This window comes from Macaca mulatta, chromosome 3 (genome assembly GCF_049350105.2).
Source record: "Macaca mulatta isolate MMU2019108-1 chromosome 3, T2T-MMU8v2.0, whole genome shotgun sequence".
NCBI lineage: Eukaryota > Metazoa > Chordata > Mammalia > Primates > Cercopithecidae > Macaca > Macaca mulatta.
In genome coordinates, this window is record NC_133408.1 from 102,765,935 (window position 1) to 102,788,826 (window position 22,892).

At 40.3% G+C, this 22,892-nt stretch overlaps 1 long non-coding RNA gene across 1 annotated transcript; it reads left to right on the forward strand.

Moving 5' to 3' along the window:
* The first annotated feature begins 484 nt into the window (after positions 1-484).
* LOC106997485 (uncharacterized) lies at positions 485-21,707 on the forward strand. Its single transcript, XR_001443677.3, has 5 exons — positions 485-776; positions 14,231-16,383; positions 16,469-17,755; positions 18,602-18,669; positions 20,333-21,707. It is a non-coding gene; the product is annotated as an uncharacterized LOC106997485 (long non-coding RNA).
* Positions 21,708-22,892: the final 1,185 nt, after the last annotated feature.

Here is a 22,892-nt window from a genome sequence, read left to right on the forward strand (position 1 = left end):
AGAGCTGATTACGGCCAGGTATGCCTGCTGTCCTGATCACCTATAGATTGCAGCCGGCTGGACACATAAAGAGAATCTGAGCACAAGTGTCCCCATCAGGCAGAAACTAATGTCTTCCCTGTTTTACAGATGAGGAAACGAAGGCTCAGAAGAAGGCAGTAGTGGCTGGAGCTTCTTGGGGCAGAGGCTGGGCATGTGGTGCACTGCAAAGTCTGGAGGGCAAGTGCCATGGCTGAGATGGTCACCAGCGTCCTGTGTAGGGTAGATCTAGTTTCTAAAGGGTTGGAGAGACCCTTCAAAGGGGGATCACTGGCCTTAGAAATGGGTAGACAGAATCTTTAGCCACTGAACAGGAAATTACAGGCTCAATTTATTTTACACAGCAAGCTCAAGGGCATGAAGAATCAGTTTATAATGATCTCTGTGGTATTTGCAATATCCCTAAAAGGTAACAAAGCAGCTTCATCTCATATTTATATCTACATGGAGCTAAGGAGCTGGGACAAGGCCTTCCCGCTTATGACTGAGAGAGATGCTGTTCCACTCCAAATCCCTGCGCTGGCTCTGACACAGGCTGCAAATAAGGCAGCTTCTCATTGTCTTTCCATTTCTTATTTTACCTCATTTGGTTAAGCTCAGCACGAGGAACTTCCGTTTTCTTATCTTGAACATCATGTACTGTTCCAGCCCACAGCCAGCCACCCAGGAAGGAAGCATTTTGTTCCTTTTAGACAGAGGGTCTGGCCAGCCATATGGCCACGTTGTTGAAAGGCTCTGTAAGTAACATTATCTCTATTGCACTAAAAAAAAAGATCTATTAGAGCTTAAGAGTGCACAGCGTATTAGAGTTTAATATTCATCTCTGATCTGTTTACTTCACAACAAACACTGCAAAAAAAGAAAAACTGCAGAGGCAAGAGAGAGGGAGGGTAAGGAGAGGGAGAGAGAGAGAGAGAGTGAGAGAAGGGAGGGAGAGAGGGAGGGAGGGAGGGAAGAAACCAAGCATGGGCCTCTTTTCCTGTCTATTTTGAGTGTTCCTAAATCCTATTGCAACTTAATAATGTCAATATGTCAGACCTCAATCTGCCTGATACTGCTGAGAATCTAAACTATGTTAAATCTTTACAGTAGTCAACTCATTATTCAAATGAATATTGAATGCTTGAATGTTTGCCATTTTTAATATTACATGAAAGATGTTTTTATTCTTTCTCTTTTCTTTTTTGACTTTTATAACTTGGTTGAATATTTTGATGTCTACATAAAACATGCAGACCTAAGAAAGAAGTTCCAGCAAATGCATTGTTTCAGTGAGAATACATAAAAAGAAATTTGCATGGCAAATTATCTATCCTGTATTTTTATTTTCCTGAGGCAACTGGCTTCTTGGAAACTGTGCTTTAAGCTACCTATTGCCTATGATTTACACTGCAGAGAATTTTGAAAAGTGCTAAATGAAATGGATCAAAAATATTTTAAGTGATTCAAAATGTGAAGAAATGTAACATGGAAAAAAAATGCCTGAATCTGTTCTACTTAAAAAGCTATGTCAAATAGAGATTTTTGCATTGTCAGTCAAAATGGCCTAGTTAATGAAGTATAGTAGGCAGAAGGAATTAAGCTGTGAATTGGATGGAAAAAATTACACACTTTTCTTTTTAGTGTAGGAAGCTAGCAAATATACATCTAATTCTAGACTATTAGGAGTCATGGTGGGAGTGGAAGGCCCATGGGTGATCTAAAAGAGCACTCGTGCCTATCATCTTTGGCATGTGTATTTGCACACATACGGGGCATTAGTAGGACTGATGAGAAAATACATTATGTTTCAAATAAGAGTTTTACTTTAGAAACTTGATTCTATGTGACTGGCAAACTGTCTAGTGAGCTCTTCCTCAACCTGTCCATCTCTCATCCTCTCCCTAGCCTAGAGGTGGATTTATTTTTCATACTGACGTAAGACACATGCTTAATTGAATTACTCTATCTCCCTCTCCCTTGCCATCTACCTTGCTCTACTGTCTTTGCATCTTATTGGTCTTCCCTGGAAAGTCTCTGAGAATGAGGAGAAATGTTCCAGTAATAACAGCTGGTTCTTCCTGAGGGTTTACCCTGAGTTTTTCTATTTACCTTTTCCTGAGCTCTTATACATATTATAGCCCTTCATCTTCCCCATGATCTCATGAGTTTCTATTAATATTCCAATTTAACACCAGGCACAGTGGCTCACACCTGTAATCCCAGCACTTTGGGAGGCTGAGGCGGGCAGATCACGAGGTCAGGAGATCGAGACCACCCTGGCTAACATGGTGAAACCCCCGTCTCTACTAAAAAGACAAAAAATTAGCCGGTCGCGGTGGCGGGTGCCTGTAGTCCCAGCTACTCGGGAGGCTGAGGCAGGAGAATGGCATGAACCCAGGAGGCGGAGCTTGCAGTGAGCCAAGATCACGCCACTGCACTCCAGCCTGGGTGACAGAGAGAGACTCTGTTCCCCCACTCCCCCCAAAAAAATTCCAATTTAGAGATGAGAAAACTGAAGCACAGAGAAATTAAGCCACCTGCCCAAGGACACAAAGTTTATAAAAGGGATTTCAACCCAGATAATCTCTTCCAAAGCATGTGCTTATAACCAAATTTATTACTGCCACCAACAAAAGGAAAGGCATATATTGGCTGGGAATGAAGACAGGAGTATAATGAAGAGGGTAAAAAGGAGGGGGCTTCTGGGTTCAAATGATCTGTTTCTTGATCTGGGTGTTGATTCACATGCACCTTGTGGAAAATTCATGAGACTGAATACTTAGGCACTTTTATTTATGTGTATTATATTTCAATTATCTTAAAATAGGAAAAGGTAAATGAACAAAAATAATTAAGGTATATGTATATGATCAATGATAAGTTGAATGCCCGTTGGGTATTCAGTAATAATCTTCTTGCTGCAAGAAGAGTGATGGAACTGGGCTCACACAGAGGTGGCCTCTCAAGGAAGTTGAAAACATGCACCTGGAGTCCAGAATGGGTGTAAGCCTAGGCCCTGCCACTAGCTAATTTTGAAGAAAATAAGTTGATCTCTGTCCGTGTCTCAGTTTACTCACCTGTATAACTGGTGATAGTTTAGCCCTACTTTACATAAAGATTTAGAAGTGAAGTGAAGACAGTCTCTTCTTGTTCGATGCCAGGGGAGCCTTGGTAATTAGAGTGTAGCAGCTGGTGCAGGGAAGGGAACATTGGGCTAGTAACTGTGGTCGTTTTTCCTTAATAAATAAAGTGTAGGTATTTAAAAGCCATTTTGTTGGCAGGATCAAGGTGTGTTTTTTTTCCTCCAGGTAAAAGCTTTTTCTTTCAAAACAAATTGTATGACCAGATGCAAGGTTAGCCAGCTGACACTAATAAATCCACTGCGTTCGCAAGTTCAGAAGGAGCAGACATTAGAAAGAGTACATTTCCTCCTACTCTTCCTTGTAAATCTTGTATTCCATAAGTAAAATGCAGAAGCAACAATGAATAAGCCTTTGCAATTCCCTAGAGTTTATGACTGAGGCCAAATTCCAGGAAGAAGCAAACCAGTTAAGTTAAATTTCTTGGATTAAATAAGACTGGTTACTGTGTCTATGCATTGGCTCGATGTGTTGTAAACCTGTGAAATCTGAAATCTTCGTTCTCTTCTTTTGCATCCTCCATCACACGGAGCTGGCCCACAAACATTTATAGGATACCTACTGTGTGTATTCCTTTTCTGTGCCTTTCCATGCTTGATATCCTGCCCTTGGTCACAAAGGCCCATTCTAATTGTGCCAGTGGTCAATCTGCTTGCCACAATTCTGTCAAAGCAGATAAATTAAACATGTCAGGTGATTTGTGGAAGAAAAGGCTTTCTGATTTATTAGAGGACTCTTTACGAATGAGAGTTATTTCTCTTGGCTTGATACCTGTTCTCAGAGGCTTGATCACATTTCAAGGCACTGTAGCCACTTCCTTAAATAGTCTGGGTTCTCAGATGTTTGAGTGCATGTGTCTGTCTGTGTGTACACATCTGAATACAACTGGAAAACTGGAATGCGGTTGTTGCTGATTGCAAAGTAAGAAAGGAGGGGAAAAGTTAATCCCTGCTGCTCTCACTTCAATGACTTTAAGCTTCACTGTTGCTATTTCAGTTGGGGAAGAACTTAGGGTCACATTGTAATTAAAAAAACCTTTAGTGTAGACAAGTTTGAAAACATCATACTATAATTTGGGGAGGTGTATAGGAAGCTCTATTTTTTACCCGTTTGTGTTTTCAAATAGGATGCTATTATATCTTTTTTCCCTTGATGTAGTTATTATTATTATTTTTTAAAAGACCTAGTGGCATAGGAAGGTCAAATTTGGGGTGATCATTCTCCCTCTAGCTTTTCAGATGTCACAACCAGATGAAGTATAATTTAGGAAGCACGGAGCTGGGTGATGGGTCTTGCAGAGCTGCCTGTCTGTTGAACCTGCAGGAAAGTTTATCCCCAGCAAGGTAATTTATGACACAAGAGTAGCTCAGCTCCCTGCAGGCAGCACAACCTAAGTTCTCCGAGAACTCCTGGTTTATTGGAGAGAACTATAAGTCTGGAGCCAGGATAAGTTATGGCTTTCCAGTGGCTTTCTCCTTTCTCCTTTTCCTTGTTGTGATATTTATTATTTGTGGATGGGGATGAGAGGGTTCATGCTGCCAACTTTTGAACCCTCTCTAAATTCATGGCTCTGAGTTTTGAACCGTCCCTGAACCTTCCTGTATTTGAGTTTCTATTCTCTCAGCATTCTGCAGCTTCCTGTTTTGAATTGAGAAAGGCTTATTTTAAAAGGTGGAAACAATTCCTTAAACATCAGATAGCTTTTTTTTTTAAGTGCAACATATTTTGATGAGCCAAGTGTAAATGAATTGGAAACATATGCTCCAAATTTCTCCAGTTTATGCAGCAAGTTCACGGCTGAATTATTGTTAGGTTTTGCTGGATTCAAAGTTGATAAAAAATCATAGGACAAAGGATGGACAGGCACATTCATTCTTTTTTTTTTTTTTTCTACTGCTTTGTTCCTTCATTCATGTAAAATGGGCTTTGGTTGAGTTCTAAAAGCTGGAGAGGAGAGCTCAGGAGACATTTATAAGTAGGGTTTTGCCAGCGATAAAATCTGTATTCGGAAATAGGGCATTTTGGCTAAAGATTCAAATTCTTGATGTAATGGTTGTAACTTAGGAGGTAGAAATAACTTTGAAATCTGGGCTTCCTACCTCTCCACTGCATTGGAGTATGTCTCATCCCCTTCACACGTGGAGCTCATTTGCTGTTTCCTCCCCAAGCTTCAAGTCCTGTCCTTAAGAACCCTGAAAGGTTATTTGGATCTAGAGCTTTCTATGGCCAATTGCTTTAAATATGTCCTTTTGAAAGTAGGCCCTGTGGGTATTAGAGACAGCTCTGCAAAGGTGGCCTAGGAGGAAGCAGAGGAAATCCTCCGCAATCCTGCTCTTCTGTGCTCACCATGCGACGGGTGCCCAAAGCTGCTTCAACCTCAGGAGACCTGTGTGGGGGCACTTCAGGCTTTGAAGGGTCAGAGTGCATGGTATGTGGTTTAAGAGATGCTCACGGGGTGACAGTCAGGATTGTGTGGTTGGGAGAGAGTAGCCATGAGGCCACAAGCCGGACAGAGTCAGAGAAGAAATGTTTACTCTTCCTGCTAACATCCTCCAAGACATCCTCCAAGACACGCTTGGGAAAACGACTTGCCATTTTTCTGGCTTTGCCCATTTCCCTGCCTGAAAATGATGGGCTCATGATTGCCACCCACCTGGTGAGGTGGACGTGGGGTGAATGTGAGAAATTTTGCAGGGAGCTTAGGAATCCCTGGTTTCCAGTTTAGCATCTCTATAAAGCACCAAGCGCCAGTAAAACACACTTGTAGCATGAGCCAGACGCTATGGGGGAAGCAGGTACACTTTGCATGCAGTGAACCACCCGCTCAAAATCTGCCTTCTTCTCATTTGTAGAGAGGAAAACACAGTTGTTAAAAGTTACTTTGTGATGACAGAAATGTGCTGAAAAGAAACTGCCAAGAAAACCCCTTTGCCCAGCCCTGGCCCTGGTGTCCCATGGCCAACCGGGATTATCTAAAGTGGGTGTCCTTAGAGAGGGCAGGCATCCTCTTCCACCACAGACTGTTGAAACCTCCCCATTTGACTGTTTTAAAAGCTGCAGAGAATTAAAAATAGAAGCTTTTCAGAGGGAGGAGAGGGCCCTTTGGGGGCACTTTATTTGCTTTGGTTTCTATCTCCCTCCCTGGAATGCAGTAAAAACTTGGAGAAGTCAGCATGTAGAGGTAGCCTTACAGAGAAACAAAACCCCCTCATGCCAAAGTGAAGGCTGAGGGGCTCTTTCTGGGCTCTGGTTTTATAATCATTTCTGTTTATAGTAGGAAAGAAATATCCCCCTTCTTGAATTCAGCACATGGAGGCTTTTCTTCACTGCCCGTCTCCTTATACAAACATCATAGGGCCTACTCCTTCAATGGGTTATTATTGAGCAGCTAATGTTAAATACAGGCGGACGCTGCCCGTTGAATGGGAAGCCTGTGTCGCTCAGGTGGTGAAAGTACCATTCATGCAGCGGAGGTGGTGATTGCACATGGTGACCACCAGAGTCCAGATAGTTGGCTGGATGGGTGGGGAGCAGGATGACTTCCATGCTTTTCTGAAAGTTCACTAGAGGGTGTGAGGGTGGGGGAGGAGAGGACCCAAAGGCGATCTGGAGACCACTGGTCCCTGGAGCACTGAGTTTAGCTGATATCCCAAGTAAATGGCAAGGGAGGATATGACTGGGGTCTGAGAGCCAGCTTTTGGCTAGTTCTCTCTCTTCTCTGTTGTCTGTCTTTCTCTCTTTTGCTCTCTCTGTCTCTCTTTCTCTCTCTCTCTCACACACAAACACACACACACACGGCCCTATGTTCTCCTAGTTCAGATTATATAAAGCACCAGGACCATGACAAGAAAGGAAGAATTCCAAGTGTTACTGTTTTACTTTGTGAAATAATTTTTTATTAGGGATCCCAGCAGGCCATCTGACCCTGGGACTTGAATCCCTTTCTCAGAAACCCCTGTGGGGAGAAGGCACAATAAAGAGGAGTAAATAAATACAGAGATGAGGGAACCCTCCTGCAGCCATCCCTGCCCTGGCTCACACAGGTAAGCTGGGCTTCCTCCTACCACCTTCCTCCTCAGCACCTGCCTGGCACTGACGACGTGGTGCCGCAGCATTGCGGGATGCTGTGGGGCTGTGCCCTGAGGAAGGGGGTTCTCTCCCTTCAGAGGTGGAGCTTTGAGCTGGATCTTCTGGTGACTAGTTGAGGTCTTTGTGGTATCTGAGATGCTGAGTTGGATATGCCTTAGCTGCTTCTTTGCTAAGAAGCAAAAAGTCTTTCCTCATGCTGCAGTGGAAGAGGGCTTATGAGAAGCATTCCACCTCTCTTTACCTCACAAGAGTGATTTGAAAATGAGAAAGTTAATGTTTTTGATGCATGCTGTCACACTCAGGTGACAGGCACAGCAATATTACCTTTATTGTTATGGTTATTGCCATGTCCCTGTGTGTTCATTTTTCCCTCTGACACCACAGGGGTAAGTATGGTTTCCTCTGAAAAAGACACCGGTACAGACTGCTAATGAGGACATCCATGGGGTTGCACTGACAGCCATTTCAGCCACAGGCCATCCTCGTTCTATCGCGCTCTACTTCATTGCACTTTGCAGGTACTGCATTTTTCACAAATTGAAGATTTGTGGCAATCCTGTGTCCAGCAACTCTGTTGGTGCCATTTTTCCAACAGCATATGCTCACTAGTGTCTGCGTGTCACATTTTGGTAACTCTCACAATATTTCAAACTTTTACATGATTATTGTTTCTGTTTTGGTGATCCGTGATCTTTGATGTCATTATTATCACTGCTTTGGAACACCATGAATCGTGCCCATATAAGATGGTGAGCTTCATTGATAAATTCTGTTCTGACAGCCCCACTGCCAGCCATTCTGATTGGCCCTTCCCTGACTCTCTCCCTCTCCTCAGGCCTCCCTGTTCCTTGAGACACAAAAATATTGAAATTAGGCTAATGAATAACCCTACATTAGCCTCTAAATGTTCAAGTGAAAGGAAGAGTCATATGTCTCTTTATCAAAAGCTAGAATGATTAGGCTTAGGGAGGAAGGCATGCTTAAAGCTGAGATAGGCTGAAAGTTCGGCCTCCCGCACCACTCAGCCAAGTTGTGAATGTGAAGAAACAACTCTTAAAGGAAATTAAAAGTGAACACATGAATGAAAATAAAGTGAAGCAGCCTTATTGCTAATAGGGAGAACGTTTGAATGATCTTTATAGAAGATCAAACCAGCCACCACATTCCCTTGAAACAAAATCTAATCCAGAGCAAGACTGTCACTCTTTTCAATTCTATGAAGTCCAAGAGAGGTGAGGGAACTACAGAAGAAAAGTCTGAAGCTAACAGAGAGTGGTTCATGAGGTTTAAGATGAGAAGGTGTCTTCATAACATAAGTGCAAGGTGAGCTAGCAAGTGCTGATGGAGAAGCTGTAGTAAGTTATCCAGATCTAGCTAAGATCATTGATGAAAGTGGCTACACTGAACAAAATTTCAATGTAGATGAAACAGCTTTCTCTTGGAAGAAGATGCCACCTAGCACTTTGAAAGCTAGAGAGATGAAGCCAATGCCTGGCTTCAAAGCTTCAAGGGACAGTCTGACTCTCTTGTTAGGGGCTAATGCAACTGGTGACTTGAAATTGAAGCCAATGCTCATTTACCATTCTGAAAATTCCAAGGCCTTTAAGAATTATGCTAAATCTAGTCTGCCTGGGCTCTGTAAATAAAATAACAAAGCCTGGGTAACAGCACATCTGTCTACAGCATGAGTTTACTGAATATTTTAAGCACACTGTTGAGACCTACTGCTCAGGAAGATGCCTTTCAAAATATTACTGCTCATTGATAATGCATCTGGTCACCCAAGAGCTCTGATAGAGATGCACAAGATTAATGCTGTTTTCATGCCTGCTAGTACCACATCCATTCTGCAACCCATGGATGAAGAAGTAGTTTCATCTTTCAAGTCCTATCTAAGAGAAACATTTAATAAGGCTATAACTGCCATAGAAAGTGATTCCTCTGATGGACTGGGGCAAAGTAAATCAAAAACTGCATGGAAAGGATTCACCATTCAGATGCTGTTAAGAGCATTCATGAGTCAAGGGAAGAGGTCAAAATATCAACTTTAATGGGAGTTTGAAAGAAGTTGATTCCAACTCTCATAGATGACTTTGAGTGGTTCAAGACTTCAGTGGAGGTAGTCACTGCTGATGTGGTGGAAATAGCAAGAGAACTAGAAGTGGAAGTGTACCCTGAAGATGTGAGTGACTTGCTGCAATCTCATAATCAAACTTGAATTGATGAGGAGTTGCTTCTTACGGATGAACAAAGAAAGTGGTTTCTACTCCTGGTGAAGATTCTGTGAACATTGTTGAAATGACAACAAACAATTTAGAACATTACATAAGGTTAGTTGATAAAGCAGTGGCAGGGTTTGAGAGGACTGACTCCAACTGTGAAAGAAGTTCTACTGTGGGTAAACTGCTATCAAATAGAATCACATGCTACAGAGAAATCTCTTGTGAAAGGAAGAGTTCATTGATGTGGCAAACTTCACTGTTGTGTTAGTTTAAGAAATTGTCACAACCACCCCAATCTTCAGCAACAACCACCCTGATATGTCACAGTCATCAATACTGAGGCAAGACCCTCCACCAGCAAAAGATGACGACTCACTGCAGGCTTAGATGATCGTTAGCTTTTTTTTTTTAATCAATAAGCTGTTTTTAATGAAGGTATGCACATTCCTTTTTAGACATATTATCCACTTAATAAAGTACAGTATAGTGTAAACATAACTTCTGTATGCTGTGGGAAACCAAAACATTTTTGTGTGACTCACTTCATTGCAGTGACTGGAACTGAATCTGAAATATCTCGGAGGTATACCTGTATAATTTCCTCGGGTGTTGATCATGCTTCATTTTAAAAGGAGGATATCTGAGAACCTGGCTATCTTGAAAATAAGTTGGGGACAAACCTAAAATGTTTTAATTAATATTCCAAACCCTGCAAAGCTTAGCTAGCTCACCAATGTTTGATTTCTGTAGACCTGTGCTGTTCAGTAGCCACTGGCCACATATGGCCAGTAAGGCATATGAAATGTGGCTAGTCTGAATTCAGATGTGCTGTAAGTATAAAACACACATGGGCTTTTGAAGACACACAATGTAAAAAAGAACGTAAAATATCTCATTGATTTTTTTTCTTATTGATTATATGTTGAGATAATACTTTGCATTTAGTTATTTACATATTTTATTAAACTTAACAATTAAATTAACAATTTCTATGTTTTTTAAAATGTGGCTGCATTTGTAGCTTGCATTGTATTTCTACTGGACAGCACTGGTATTATAGCCTTTATTAATAGACAGTGGGAGTATTTCTATCTGGAATTCGGTATTTCCTTCCCAATTCACAACATCAAGGATGTGATGGCCTTAATAGACTCTACTGTTGTATATATTGCCAGGGAAAATTATGAAGTACTTTGAAACAGATAAAAGAAAAGTGTCCTGTCTAATTAGATGGATATAATTGGGGTTACCTCCACGTTTTATTGTTCTTGAGCTATTTTATAGTTTTGAAAGTTGTAGAAAACTGATAATGAGGAAAATAATTCTTATCTATAGAAGTCAAATTTGTTATATCTGGTGGAATGTAATTGATCATTGCCTGCAGATAGATCCTTTTGCATCTTGTAAATTATTTCTGGCATTCCCTATTGCCCATATATATGTGGATTGTTGAATTCTTCTTTGATCTGATGATAACATCTTATTTATCTCTTATTAATTAATGAGCTAAATAAAATCTTGGAAACAAGGTCATTTTATCTTCTTATGAGAGTCACAATTTTACCCTTTTCAGATGAGATTGGGTGTGTTCAGAGTAGAATGGCTGTAGACAATATTACCTTTTCCAAACAACATTACAGAATGTAGGAATTTATGGTGGTCAAGATTAGCTGACCAACATGTTCTTCCTTCCTCCCTCCAACTGCTAGTCACTCCTCTGGGTTGTTCTGAGCTACGTCTGGCACCCTGAGATGGAATACAGAGTGCATTTTTCTATAGAAAGTATTTTATCTGGTGGTTGTTTGCTGCCTAAACATTATTCATATATAAGGCAAGCTAAACTGTGGGTTGTTTTGAATTTTGTGAGTCAACCAGAGAATCCTCCTATCCAGTGGAATATTTGATTCTAAGAAAAAAGTTCTTCATTCCAAATTATGAAAGAGAAACTTAGCATACTACTCATTTGTAAGGCACGCACCACGGATATTGCTCAGGCACCCAGTTGCATGAAGTCCCCAGAGTTTAACGGTAACAGGTGTTTAAAAGAAAGAGAGTTGTTCCTGCTTTTTGTTCTGGTGAGGTTATCTGTTTGTTTGTTTTGCTTCATAAACATTAAAAAAAAATCCCATTCTTATTTTACCTTGTTGTCTTTTTCCAATAAGGGCTGGCTTCCTTCAAAGCAAGGTAGGACGATATGAGCCAGTCACATCAGTATGTATGTAACAATCCCATTCATTACTGTAAATAGAATTATTTCAGCAAACAAGAGCAAATTAAAAATATAGAATTGGCAATTTCACATACTGTCCTTTTTTAAAAGTTTGGAAATATTGCACTTAGGATGTATATGTTTGATTTCTTTTCCTCATTAAAAAAAAGTTGGCTTTTTTAGCAGAAATATTATTACATTTTGTGAGTGTTGGCCTCCAGCATTTAAGTTTTTACAGAACATGAGGACGTTTACTGGTACTTCATAAGCAGGGAAGTATGATTTTTATACATCTGTAATTCTGAAAATGAAACATTCACTCTACTAATGCAGAAGAGTCCACTTATGAATTATATGTTTTATGAACTTTTTTTATATAAAGCAACCATCTTGGCAACTCCATTTAAAGTATACTTATACAGTATTCTCACAATATAATCCACCCATATATAATTATTTTCTTTCTTGTTTCTTTGAGAAGTAACTTGAGGCTTTATGGCATGAGTAAAGCCAAAGACTATACTTACCATAATTTACCTGGGGATACAATAAAGAAAACCAAAATACATGCCTTTTATAATTTTCAGTTGTTTGAAGTTAATTTTTGAAGTTTAACTTGGCAATAGCTGCTTTTGATTTTTTATACTAAGAAATGTTTTTTAAATTGTTAACAAAGAAGAATATGAATTTATGCAACTATTTATTTCAGAATAAAATAACATCTTTTTAATAAGTCAGTTTAATTAAATGAAAACCTTTGGTAAAATTTGAAGGATCTTTATGTGCTTTTGATGTATCTTATAAAAAAAAGTATTGGTGGCCCTTAGTTCTCATTAAACGAGGAAAAAACTGGCACATTAAGTCTTCTGTCATTATTCAAAAATAATAGAGTACTGTATTCAAAAAATAAAACTAAGTTTTTATTTGCATAGAAAAATTGTTTCTTATAAAAGAGCTTTACTCCTCACCCATTTTCCACACAAAGGAATTACTAAATTCTTTATCTCTTTCTTTTTTTTTTTTTTGTGGAGACGGAGTCTCGCTGTGTCCCCCAGGCTGGAGTGCAGTGGCGCGACCTCGGCTCACTGCAAGCTTCGCCTCCCGGGTTCACGCCATTCTCCTGCCTCAGCCTCCCGAGTAGCTGGGACTACAGGCGCCCACTACCGCGCCCGGCTAATTTTTTGTATTTTTAGTAGAGACGGGGTTTCACTGTGGTCTCGATCTCCTGACCTTGTGATCCGCCCGCCTCGGCCTCCCAAAGTGCTGGGATTACAGGCTTGAGCCACCGCGCCCGGCCTAGGATTTCTTTAATTAGGATTTTCCTCTCACATTGATTTTACTTGTTTCATTGCTAGAAAAGTGTTGGTTGCAGTGATGACTGATAGTTAAATAAATAGATATAGAGATGTAGATTCTTTCTGGAAAGCAAAGAATTGGGGAATTTTTTCCAGAAAATAGTTTTACTTTTTATTAACTTTATGATATTTAAAAAATTAATAAAAGGATGATGTCTTCATCCTTGACTGACCATTAAGGGCTAAAAAGGTTTAGAAAAAAGATTACTATTTATTACATATGACTAGGATACTTATTGATACTATTGACCATATAAATCATATCACATACTATTTATGACATATGGCTTCATATAAAGGAGAGCTTCCATTGTTAACATGATCATTATTTATGTGAAAAATAGCTAAGAAAGGGGTACATTCAGGAGGCATGGAGCACTCCAGCTACTTTTAATAACTGAAGTAAATGGGGTTCAGGCAATTCATAAAATGCCTGAATTGTTAGGCAATGTTTTATATTTGCTTTTTGCTTGGAAGAGGAATCTTCATCAGTTTCAAAAGTATCCTTGCCCATCTCCCTTAGAAAAAGTTCAGAACTACTTAGGTAGCAGGATTGCTAAAGCTTGCTGCTTGTCTCTTTAACATGTAGATGAAAATGAACATTTTAAAGAACATCTTACTGTTTTGGCCATAGGATGGCCAGTGCAATCCAAAGACTATACTTTCCATAAAGACTTTTGGCAGTGTAAGCTGAAGAAGGCACAGTGCTTTAGCATCTCAGGCCTCTTTTCTCAAAATCTTAAACCCCCTTTCTTTTGAACACCATGCTGTCTTGCCTCCTGGCCCCCAGTCTTTTCACCCTTTTCGCTCTGAATTAGCTAAAGAAAATTCATGGCACTTCTGGCTTCTAGAGGGATGCATAATTCCAACCCCATAGATAAAAATGCAGTAATGTGATCCATTTAAGAATGCAATCAATGTATGTTCATACAATGGGTCTGTGTTAGGAATATATTATTAAATGAATATTGTGCTGTCGATAAGGGGTTTTATTAATTTACAAACTGAGAACTCCAGTATTTCTATCAATAACATGAGTAAGAAAGTGATGAATCATTTACAATAAACCCTGATGGAGACAATGTTATCAAAGTCTATATTTGCCATGCATAAAATTTATCCACGCTTGACTTTAATTTCTGTTCTTAAAAGCTTTCTCTGTATCCTAAAATAAAGGCATGGTTTTATTTGCAGGTGAACAGAAATTGTAGGAAATTGCAAAGCAACCTCTGATAATGAACATCTTGCCAGGAAAATGTATCTGATCTCTGAGGAAAGGTGTTGGAAGAGATGGGAGACGGCAGGAGGATTGTCTCAAACACAAGTCTGAGTTCTTTTGACAACAATGTCTCCCTGTTTCTGAAATATAGAGAATTCGACTGAAGAAGCGAGGAAGTTTTGGAGACATAATCAGAAAGAGAGAAATGCAGACAAAGAAGTTGTTGAAACTAGCTCACTTCTCTTCATGCTATTTTCAGAATTTTTCTTTACATCTTGCACTAAAAACAACCCCGCGCAAAAGACAAACCTTTTCCAGATGTTTTGGTGAATTCACTTTTATTCTCCATGGGCAATAATAACCAGTTTTTGTTTAAGGCCTTATGATTTAAAAAGCATGCACTATTAATATTTACAATAATAACATTTTTGATGTTTACAAGAATCCCTTAAAATTGCTGTTATTTTTATTTACTATTATCATACTGACTTTTTCAAATAAGACAATTGAAATTCAGTCTCTTTTTAATCATCCAAGTAATAAGCAGTGGAAGAGGCACTTTAAAATACAAATTATTAAACTCTGAATTCTCTGCCTTTCTTCCTCCTTTTGCATGACAATAGGGTAAAATGAGACTAGCATGTTTTAATAAATAAATTTTTATTTGCTTTTTTGAGTAAGAGCTTGGAGAAATCTAATATGTCATTTTGTGTACTCTTAAAAATCCTTTGCTTGAAGAATCTAATGACTTTTATGTCTATGGATTTATATATTATTTGCACCATTTTGAAATATTTAGGAAAGGAGAGAATATAATTATTTGCCATGAAAATAAACTAACACTATCAGGACAGGAGTCGATGCCAACCAAAGCATCCTATTGCCCCATACGCTGTTGCTGGCATTGATGAAAGTTGAGGATTGGAAGAAGCAGAATCAGCCAGCCTCATGTAGATTTCAACTGGAATCTGGGCTGTTCCTCTAGGGTGCACCAGGGGCCTTCCTCCTCCCCTCACTTTCTTCCATTCCCCACTCAGCAGTTTCAGAGGTTGACAAGAATTCAGCTCAGTCAGGCAAATGTTGGTTTATAACACGAACACTGACCATCTTACAATGAGAGAGGGGAAGCAAAGAGAGATTGCCAGACATCTACAGTAAATCAAAAGAGGATGTCGGGATCTTTCCATGATGCCAAGTGCTTGCTACCGATGGGTTTTTCTCCTGAAGTAACTTTTAGCTACATTTACAGATTTTCAGAGGAAAGAACCCCTGTAGCCATGTTTTCCCCCAAAGATCAGGCTCCCTTTCCACCTCAGAATGGCTTCTCACAAATACAGTAGTTCTTCAACAACAGATGGGTCTAAGTTGAAAGAGACCTTGTCATTGATCCAGTGGCATGAGGACTTCTTCAAATGTACATGTGGATCTGATGGTCACGGAGGGACCACACGACATTGATGCAGTTCCTCTTAATGGGCCAGCTCTTCATCAGCCCTGATGTTCAGGCACCCATGTTTAAGATGCAGCCCTCCAGCAAGACCAGCATGAGTGCCACAGAGCTTTGTGGAGACTCGCCAACATAATAGGCCAGTATTTGGGAGAGGGTAGCAATCATGTGATTTCAATTTCATACCATCTGTCCCCAGATTTCCTTCACTACCAGGCTGGCCACTGGCTTTGGAGGACAGTCAAAATCCAGGGCTCTGGAATACTCTTTATGGAGTTCAAAGGAGCAGGCGTCCCTGTGAACTCCAACGCTGGTTGTTGCCATGGGGAAGTGTACCGAGATTGTTGGCTTCCAGCAAGATATGTACTTGAAAGTCCTAATGAAAGCATGTTAAGCCCTCGGAAGCTGGCTATGTGTCTGAGAGCCTGGCCAAGAGATGTCAGATCGCTCCACGGGCAAGAGAGAACATAAGCAACTGAGAAAAAAGGGAGGAAGAGACATGCTGACGTTCTTCTCAACAGGAACATTCTTTCTTCTTGGGAGTCCATCAGCCTCATCATTTATTATCAGACTGTAACCACCCTTCATCCTCTTTCTCCAACAGGATCTCATCATTCCAATAAGAACCTAAATCATAAAGTAAAAACAAGAAAAATACGGCTTTTTGTTTTTGGCTAGAAGGTCAGAGTTTCTTTTCTTTCTTTCTTTTTTTTAATGCCGGCTTATTTTATACAGGCTCTTGAATGATTGTTTTCTTTTCTCCTAGGCAATCTGATTGATGCAGTAAAGGTCTGGAAGCCCTAAAATGTTGGGTCAATTCCTAACTCCGACACAAAGAAGCTAAACAACCTGCAAGATAATATGTAAAAAAAATCAACCACAATGTTTCCATCTGCAAAACAGAGTAGGGGTGCCACTGGGAAGCATTTTAAAAACCTTGTGTTCCTCATGCTAATTATTCACCAGTTGGCGTTCCAGGTCATGCCTCTTGACATCAGTAGCTTGATTGCCAACGGGATGATGATACTGGTTTCACTTTTAAATATGGGTTTCAAAAGTATCAGTTTTCACAGTCGTCAGAGAAACAGAATATTGGATGTGGGAAAAAAGCCTCAGGCAGAAATCCAGATGTCAGTCTCCCTCATTTCACAATGAGGAAGCCGAGGCCCAGAGTGGTGAGTGACCTGCCCAAGGCCACAGTCAGAGTTAGAGCTGTGCCAGGCCCAGGACGCGGGGCTTTCCTTTTGATCAACATCACATTTCCTAAACCAGCTTGCTTCTTATATGCCTGCTTTCCATGATGATTTCTGGGGAAAGGATTTCTCATAACACGGATTTTTCATGGCTCTAGATGGGTGATTTGGGGCAATGTAGAAGGGCGCCTTTTGATCTAGCTGCTTCCGCATCAAGTACAACACTCCTTCCTCGATGGAAGAATGGTCGGCCTCTCCTATCGGTCGCTGAAGTCTTAGAAGACATGAAAATAAACAAAACCTGACAATTCTGTTCCCTGTGTTATGACCTGTTCACCTCCCCTGCCACTTCCAACTTGACTTCTCCCTGAGTAGCCCCCACGTTATTTAAGTCAGCAGGGCTTTCAGAAGTCAGGCAGTGCTGAGGCTGCCAGAAGGAATACTTGCGTGGCAGGCGCATGTGGGTCTGAGCTCTTTAGACTCTGGGTCATGACTGGCATAGAAGGGGTTCCTGCTGCTCTTCAAATCGCTTTTGGTCTTGAAACTTCCTTCCAATGGTTCCCTCCCTTATGTTTAACCACTTCATGCCATGGAATCACCGAAGGCCTCACTCTGACAAATAATATTTTTTGAAGCACTCAGGAGTCTACTTTATTCTGGAATGTTCCAACAGGCAGCTTTAACAAAAGTATGGGTAACTTCTTGAAAAAAGAGTAAGCTCAACTTAAAGTTGACTGTGAATGACGATAGCAATCTGACCTTCGATTCATTAAAAAATACCCATATGTTCACAGAAGGTTGTTTCATAACAGCTGCAAAGTGGAAGTGACCCAAATGAATGTCTATCGGTGGATGCCTGGGTGAGCAAAATATGGTATATCTACACAATGGAATATTACTTGCAATGAAAAAAAGTATTGCTACATGATACGTGAACACATCTCAAAGTTATGCAAAGTGAAAAAGGTCAGATCACATATTGTATGATTCCATGTATATAAAATGTCCAGAAAAAGCAAATCTATAAGAGACAGAAAAATTAGTGACTGCCATGGGCCAGAGGTGGGAAGAGGGAGTGACTGCAAATGGGCACGAGGTTTATTTTGGGGGTGATGGAATTGCTCTAAAATTAGATTGCAGTGATGGTTGCACAACTCTGAATATTTATGAAAAAAATCATGGAGTTTTGACTTCAAAAGAGTGAGTTTTATGGTATGTAAATAGTACCTCCATAAAGCTGTGCAAATGAATAACCATGCAGCAGATGCGCCAGCTCTAGCAGGAAGGAGATCTTTGGAGTAGAGGGATGTCTGCTGTGGTTGGGCCAACAGACGAACTCAGCCATACAGTTTCCCTCACCCTGACTGCTCCTCATGAAGGGCGACCTTCAAGTCCAGGCAGAAGCCCTTGACATGATGCAACGATTTATTAAATAGACAGGCTGCCCTTACGAGGTGAAGCCTGACAAAGCCTCAGTTCAGGGACATCTGCATTCAGAGTGAAAAACCGATGGCAGCCACAATGATTTAGATCTGCAATTAAGACATTTAAAGTGTTTAGGGCTGACAAGGAGTTAAAGTAAATGTTGATTCAGTTATGAAGTCTTCAAAGATTTAGGCTTGCAAAAGGGCCTTGCACAACTGTAGGATTTTATTTATTTATGCATTGTTATTGACTTTAAAATATTCTTTTTTCTCCCCCCACAGAACTTTTCCAACCAGCAGTGGGCCCTTAGCAGGGGAGACTGGAAACAGGTTTGAATAATGCATTCAAGGTAATTTTCAAAAAAATCACCATTTAACGAGTACCATATTCCCTCCAATTTTCCCTTACATATGATTCACCATTTTGAAAATACTGATGTATAAAGAATGCATTGAATGTGGCAAAAGTTGAAGATAGCCCCTGTGGATAAGACCTAATGGACACCATCCTGAAATAATACATATAGCTCAACCCCCAAACATATGTCTTTAATTTAAAATAATTCAGCAATCATGTTCAACCAGAACCTGATTACACAAAATGGGACTTTTTAACTCCCAGTCTTGGATCAAATTTTGAGGCTACAAAAAAGCAGGGGGTGGCAAAGATAATATATACCATGTTTATATATTCCAGATATGGTGATTAAATGTTCCACACGCGGGCTGGGCGTGGTGGCTCACGCCTGTAAACCCAGCACTTTGGGAGGCTGAGGCAGGCAGATCATCTGAGGTCAGAAGTTTGAGACGAGCCTGACCAACTTGAAAAACCGTGTCTCTACTAAAAATACAAAATTAGCTGAGCATGGTGGTGCATGCCTGTAATCCCAGCTACTCGGGAGGCGGAGGCAAGAGAATTGCTTGAACCCGGGAGGTGGAGGTTGCGGTGAGCCAAGGTTGTGCCATTGCACTCCAGCCTGGGCAACAAGAGCGAAACTCGGTTTCAAAAAAAAAAAAAAAAAGATCCACACACCAATTCAACTGTTTTTTTTTTTTTTTTTTTGAGCTTATCAAAGCACCTAGTGCCATTTTCCTCCTGTAAATATTTACCTTCCTTTAAGAGAACTTGAGTGAAAGTCCTGACTGGGATGCAAAAGAAAAAATGCTGAACATAAATTGAGCCTCTGTCAGAATATTATGGCTTTCAAACCACTGAACTACAGTCTTATTGTCGACTTTCTCAGAGGCTCAGGAGGGAAGGATGGCACAGGGGGCCCGGTACGCGGCCCAGAAGACGGTATCCGCTGTGGTTCCTGAAGGGTTTGGCTTCTCTCTGATCTTTAATTTTGTTGCTGGCTGCTGCCTTCTCTTCTCACCTATGATGATGTGGGTCCCCTTCCATATAGAAAGTAGAGCCCCCTCCTGTATTGTGATTTCTGAGATGTGAAGAGGTCCCCCAATCCTTCTTCTTGATAGGATCCCCAATACTTGACGTGCCACCATTATTAAGTACTTATTTCTTCAAATCCTTGTGATCAGAAGTAGTGGATATAGTGTTTGGTGAATCCCAAGCAACGGTCTCTAGGGATAAGATTCCAGATAAAACACAAAACACCCAGTTCAATTTGAGTTTCAAATAAACTACAAACATTGGCTCCTCATGAAGGGCGACCTTCAAGTCCAGGCAGAAGCCCTTGACATGATGCACTGATTTATTAAATAGACAGGCTGCTATTATTCATTAAATAAATCAGACTGCTATAGATAAATCATATTCAGATCATCACTAGAAGAAAAATCACGAGTCAGTTAATTTTACTCAACAAATGTTATAAAAGCTGGCCCCCCAAGATGGGATGCTCTACAAATTAGGCACCATAAACCTGGATATACTAGAAATAAAGCTTCATGTTTGTGTGCTTTGTTTTGAAATAAATGGACATATTTAGAATGGATGGTTTTCTTTTCATGTTGATAATGTTTCTGCTTTTCTTTTGTTCCTTTTGTTTACAGATCCTTTATGCACTGAAAGAAGAAAGTAGAACCATTTCTGGGCCCCAGATGTGGGAAGAGCTCCTGTTGCTGTGGATTCTGACTTCTGGGTCTTGGAGCAGGAGGTGGCCAGCAAGCTAAGCTGTCCTGAGGGTGTGCCGGGCCAGGGGCTGAAGACAACGTTGGAGCATCCACAGACTGGTTTGTCTCAAGAAGCATGTTACTAAATATGAAATGGCAAAATCTGCCAAGTGGGTTTACTTTTCCCCCATAGATTAGAATGGATTCAATATTATCTCTTTATTAGATTCACTTTTAATCACTTGCATAGCAAGTAAGACAGAAGGGTGGTTTGAAAGTCAATCATGTGAGAATTCCAGATAAATTGACTTTGCTCGCAACAATCTGTTATTCATGTGACTATCAACTGTCATGTGTGCTGGGACAAAAAAGAAGATTAAGGTTCACTGGTCTCAGACAGTTCCAGGAGAGGAAACCCAGGATTGAACTTTTTCAGCCTCCTTTGGTAAAACGTGCTGCTCTGTGGGTGTGTCAAAGCTTTTTTCAGTTTCCTAAACTCCTGTATTCAAGAAGAGAAGCTATTTTCTCTTCTTTACCATCCTTCCTTGACAAAGCAAAACGTATTTTCATTGTCTGCTCTGTATCATCCAGGCTTGGTTCCTGTCTTCAAAGAGCTTATAGTTCAAACAAAGAAGAGGGAGCATTTTACAAGGGAATTAAAGATGAAAGACTCTGAAAGCCAGTTTAAAAAGTCGAGAGGGAGGGGTCTGGGAGAAGCTGAGCAGGGGTGAAAGGGTACAAAACATTATGGAAGGAGAACAGGGGAACACCTTGACTACTGGGTAGAAATACCAATCAGTGTGTAGAAACCACCACAGTGGTAACACGGATCAGTGGGTGGAAACCAATGACAGCAGGTGTGTGAGGCATGGAACACTTGGCTTATTGTAAAGTTTTCAAAATATGTGGTCCTTTCTATCCACCAGGGGATGGGAGTTGTCTCTGTATATCAACCACAGAAGGGCTGTTTCGGTTCATCATTCTGTGGTCTACCTGGGTAGACCTGATGCGGCCGTGTTTCCGGGGAAAGGAAGAACAGCTTTTGTTTTGTGATATTTAATGGTAGATGTAGTGCCATGGAATGATGCAGATTTCGTTCAGATATTCTTGGATCTTGGCCTCAGGACTCACTCATTCTTCCTTATATGAGCATTGGTAGTTATAGGTTTTACCCTTCCTTTAATTTTAAGTCCTTTGAATGCAAAAACTGTATCCAATTTGTCACTGTCTCCCAACAGTACTTAACAGTGTCTGATGCATCATAGGGAGTTTGTAAACGTTTGGATGAATAAAGGGAAAACAAAAACAACAAAAATAACCTTTATTTTGCTTTAATAAAAATATTTTAACTAGTTTCCACTGGCATGTGGTAGATATATTCTAAGAAACAGTCTCCTCAAATTATGGCTTCAATAATGGATGAAAAATCAACTTCCTAATGAATTATTTTGTAGAAAGCACCACACACACACACACACACACACACACACACACACACACACACACCCAACTTCAATAAAAAAGTCATTTTAGATTTTAAGAACTATAGGATAATAATAGGTAATCCATGTGAAGTTATGACAGCTTGTAAAGCCAGGGAGGGCACGAGGAAATGAAATACACAGATCATCTTCAAACCACAGAAGCTCAGACTTCTCTTGCTCTAAAAGTTGACAATCAGTGAAAAGCCCACTGATAGCTGAGTTTTACCTCCTCTTATTCTGTATAATCCCTTTTTTGGTGAAAGCAGAGATGTCATGGACAATGTAGTCTTTTATCAAATCTGAGAGGCCATTGATTGTAAGACAGCATTGTTTTAGGTATCACTGAGAAAGAAAAAAAGCCTTGCCAAGTAAACTCCCCAAATTCAGAGACATTCAAATGTTGAAAAATAACTGTTTCAGAATCTGTGAAATACAGACTGTTCTCCCTAATGCTTGGCCCACGGCTTTGCATACCACAGGTGGTCAATAAGCATTTGTTGAAAGAGTGAGTGAATAATGTTGACAAGCAGAAATGCCTGGTTTATCATGCCTAGAGCCCATCACTGAGAACAGTGGGCTAGATCCCTTCTTGATGTTTTAAGTAATCGCTGAGTGGATGGGTGGGCGATTGCTCTTCTGATTACTAAGAACAAAACAAAACAAAACAAAACAAAACACAAAACTAATAAAAAACAAAGTTGCAGAACTGCATCCTGTTGATGTACCCCCAGAGGAGTCAGGCCTGGAGTATTGCTCAGTAAGAAATAGTGACTTTTGCATCCTCACCGTCCTAGTCACACAGGGATTTTTCTCTGAATAATCAAAGAAGGGATTATTTTCTGTAAGAATGGACAGATGAGTGTGTGAGTTTGTGTAGGGTAAAGGAAGGCAGGTAGATAAAAATACATCGAAGAGTAAAAACTTCCTTAAAAAAAAGCTTGCTGGGTTTAACACATGCATCATTCACACATCGGAAAACAGTATACACTTGTGACTCTGTACCCACAGAACTCAGA